The following is a 4,576-nucleotide window of genomic DNA, read 5'->3' on the forward strand; positions in this document are numbered from 1 at the left end:
GGGAGGGGGGTGGGAGGATGGGTTAGCCTGGTGGTGGGTATTGAGGAGGGCACATTCTGCATGGAGCACAGGGTGTTATGCACAAACAATGAATCATGGAACACTACATCTAAAACTAATGATGTAATGTATGGGGATTAACATAAGAATAAAAAAATGCAAAAAAAAAATGTCACTCCATTCTCTTCTTTATTGCATGGTTTCCAAGGAGAAGCAGGATGTCATTCTTATATTTGTTCATATATAGGTAAGATGGGTTTTTTCCCCCCTTTGGCTTCTTTCAGGATTTTTTTTTTCTTTATCTTTGATTTTCTGTAGTTTGAAAATGGTATGCCTAAGTGTAGCTTTTTTGGTATTTAGCATACTTGGTGTTTCTGACCTTTCTGGGTCTGTGATTTAGTGTCTGAAATTAATTTGGGAGAAATTATTGTTATTATTTCAAATATTTCTTTTGTTCCCATCTCTATTTCTTCTCCTTCTGGTATTCCTACTACATGCATGTTATACCTTTTGTGGTTGTCGCACAGTCCTTGGATATTCTATTTTTTTTCAATCTTTGTTATCTTTACTTTAGCTTTGTAGGTTTCTACTGATATAGCCTCAAATTTGGAGATTCTTTCCTCATCTGTGTTTAGTTTAATAATCCATCAAAAGCATTTATTTCTGTTACAGTGTTTGTTTTTTATCTCCAGCCTTTCTTTTTGGTTCTTTCTTAAGATTTCCCTCTCTCTTCTTACATTGCCCATCTAGTCTTTCATGCTATTCACTTTATTCACTAGCACCCTTAGCATATTAATTATAATTGTATTAAATTCTTGGTTGGATAATTCCAACATCCCTGCCATGTCTGTTTCTGATGCTGGCTCACTCTCTTCAAATTGCGGGGGTTTTTTGTTTTCGTTTTTGCCTTCTGGTATGCCTTGCCATTTTTTCTTGATAGTTGGTCATGGATAAAAGGAACTGCTATAAATAGGTCTTTAGTAATATGATGAAGCGTGGGGACAGGGGAAGCATTAAATTGTCCTATAACTAGGACTCAGTGAGCATATATGCCTTTAGACTCTGAACTTCACAAATGTGTCTCAGTCTTTTTTCTTCCACCAGGTCATTTAGGCTTTGATAATACGCCAGCAATTTAGACTCTGGTTAACTAATTTCTCCTGAGGGCAGGCCTGTTAAGAACAGGATACTCTGACATATTTCAAAATGATTCCTTTTCCCCCTCCCCCTGCCAGAAGCACAAGGGGGTTTTTCTCCAATGTTTACTGTGAGAACTTGGTCAAGCTCCTGGAGGTAAAATTTGCAAAAAAGGTGGAGACCACCTCCCCCTCTACCATGACAGGGTCCTCCTGAAGTTTTTAACTCTCGGAGTTGTCCATGCGGAGCTTCCTGCAATTCGCCAATTATTTTTCCGATTTTCCTACCCCAGCCCCACTTCTCACAATGATTTCCATTCATGAGTCTGCCCCCACTCTTGTGGGAGTCCCCAGAACTCACCTGTCTATCTCTCCAATCCTCAGGGCTGCAGTTTATTCTCTGTCCTCATCTCTTAGAGATTCAAGAAGAGTTGTTGATTTTTCGGTCAATTCAGCTTTTTGCTTGTTAGGACAGAGTGGCTCATTCCAAGCTCCTTACATGCAGTATTGGAAACTAGAAGTCCCCATGAAGGTATTTTTTAGTTGTGATTAACCTTTAAGCCAGTAGACCAAGTAAAGTGGATTACTCTCCATTATGTGTGTGGGTCTTATGCAATCAATTGATGGCCTTAAGAGAAGAGACATGTTCCTTGAGGAAAACATTCTGCTTCTAGAAGAATAAATTCTGCCTTTGAACTTGAGACTGCCAGATCAACTCTTTCCTGGTTCTCCAGGCTTCCCTGGTTCTTTCCTGCTGGCCCATCCTTACATTTCAAACTTGCTGGCACCCACAAGTGTGTGAGCCATGAGCCAATTCCTTAAAATGAGTCAATTTCCCTCTCTCTATATATAGATAGATAGAGATACAGATATATAGAGATCTATATCCATCTGCATCTATATAGATAGATCTATATAGATACTTCTATATATATAGATGCGGGTGGATATAGATACATGGATATAGATCTATTTCTATGTCACACACACACACACACTTTGGTTTTGTTTCTCCAGAGAACAATAATACACCTGAATATATCAACCTAGTTTGAACTAATATCAATTTAATTTTTTAATTATATACAAATATATATGTATATATACACATATAAACTTGTATATCCCCTTACAGTGTAATTAACAAATTAAAAATTTATACATTGTGTTCATGAACATGAACTTAGAAGTATTGTTTTGTTTTGTTTTTTTTAAAGATTTTATTTATTTATTTGACAGAGAGAGACACAGCCAGAGAGGGAACACAAGCAGGGGGAGATGGAGAAGCAGGCTCCCCGAGGAGCAGGGAGCCGGATGCGGGGCTCGATCCCAGGACTCTGGGATCATGACCTGAGCCGAAGGCAGACGCTTAACGACTGAGCCACCCAGGCACCTCTAGAAGTATTGTTTTATGTAATTCTCTTCTAAATCAGATAGAAAATTAGAGTATTACAAACTAACAATACATTAACTTTTAGTATATGTGCTGCTGAGAGTGAGCACAATATTGACTTCTTTACTTATGTAGTTATCTTTAGTCTTCATGTGGACTTGGGTTATTTTATAGTGTCCTTTCATTTTAGCCTGAAGGACTCCCTTTAATGATCTTATAGGGAATATCTACTAGCAATAAACACCCTCAGCTTTAGTTTATCTGGGAATGTTTTAGTTTCTCCTTTATTTTTTAAGAATTGTTTTGCTGGATAACAGACTTAATGGTAGATGGCAGTGGGGAGGTGGGAGGTCCTTTCAGTATTTTGAATATATCATCCAACTACCTTGTGACCCTCAAGGTTTCTGATGGGAAATCAACTATTACTTACTATTACTTACTGAGTCCTCTGTGACAAATTGCTTCTCTCTTGCTGCTTCAGGAGTCTCTCCTTGTCTTTGGACAGTTTGACTATCATGTGTCTCATTGTGCACCTCTTCGTGTTTATTGTATTTGGAATTTGTTGAACTTCTTGGATGTGGACATTCATGTCTTTCTTCAAACTGGGTGGAGTTTTCAGCCAGTATTTATTTAAATATCTTTTCTGCCCCTTCCCTCCTTTTTTGGGGGGATTCCCATTAGGCGTACATTGGTAAACTTGATGATATTCTACTGGTCTCTTAAGCTATGTTCGTATTCTTTTTGTATCCATTTTTTATTATGGTAAAATATACATAAAATTTAATATCTTAGCCATTTTAAGTATCGAGTACAGTGGCATTAATACATTCATAATGTTGTGCACCATCACCACCATCCATGTCCATATCTCCTTTCATTTTGTGAAACTGAAACTCTATACTCATTAAACAATAACTCCCCCATTTTGCCCTCTCACCAGCCCCCAACACCCACCATTCTATTTTCAGTCTATGGTTTTGAGTAATCTAACTACATCGTTTATGTAGAATCATACAGTATTTTTCTTTTGGAGAATGGCTTGTTTCACTTAGAATAAAGCCCTCAAGTTCATATATGTTATAGCATATGTCAGAATTACCTTCTTTTTAAGGCTGAATAATACTGTATTGTAGGTATATGCAATACACATTTAAAAAAAAATCCATCAATGGACACTTGGAATTCTACCACATTTTAGCTATTGTGAATAATGTTGCTATGAACATAGTTATACAAATAGCTGTCTGAGATGTTTTCAGTTCTTTTGGGGTATATACCCAGAAGTGGAACTGCTGGATTACACGGTAATTCTATTCTTATTTTTTTAAGGAACTGCTATACTGTTTTCCACAACAGCTGTGCCATTTTATATTCCCGCCAACAGTGCAAAAGTGTTACAATTTCTCCACATCCTTACCAACAATTTATTTTCTGATATTTGAGGCTTTTTTATAGTAGCCATCCTAATGGGTGTGAAGTGGTATCTCATTGTAGTTTTGCCTTGCATTTACCTAATGATTAGTGACATTGAGCATCTTTTCATGTGCTTCTTGGCCATTTGTATGTCTTCTTTGGATAAATGCCTATTCAAATCTTTTGCCTATATTTTTTAAAGTAATCTCTATACCGAACATGGGGCTCAAACTCACAACTCCCAAGATCAAGAGTTGTAAGCTCTACCGACTAAGCCAGTCAGGCAACCCTCTTTTGCCCATTTCTTAGTTAGGTTGTTTATGATTTTTTATTGTTGAGTTTTAAGAGTTCTCTATATATTTTGGATATCGATGCCTTAATATATATTTGGACACATACAATATTATGGATATATCCCCAAGAAATCATTGCTCAATACAATGGGCTTTTGTCCTGTTTTCTTCTGAAATTTTATAGTTTTAGGTCTCACATTCAGGTTTTTTTAATTGATTTTGAGTTAATTTTTGTATATGGTGTTAGGTAAGGGTCCACACTCATTCTTTTGTGTTTGGACATCCCATTTTCCCAGCACCATTTGTTAAAAACACTATCTTTCCCCCATTGAATGGTCTTG

The sequence above is a fragment of the Leptonychotes weddellii genome, chromosome 15 (assembly GCF_054177405.1).
Source record: "Leptonychotes weddellii isolate Sample4059 chromosome 15, ASM5417740v2, whole genome shotgun sequence".
Taxonomy (NCBI): Eukaryota; Metazoa; Chordata; class Mammalia; order Carnivora; family Phocidae; genus Leptonychotes; species Leptonychotes weddellii.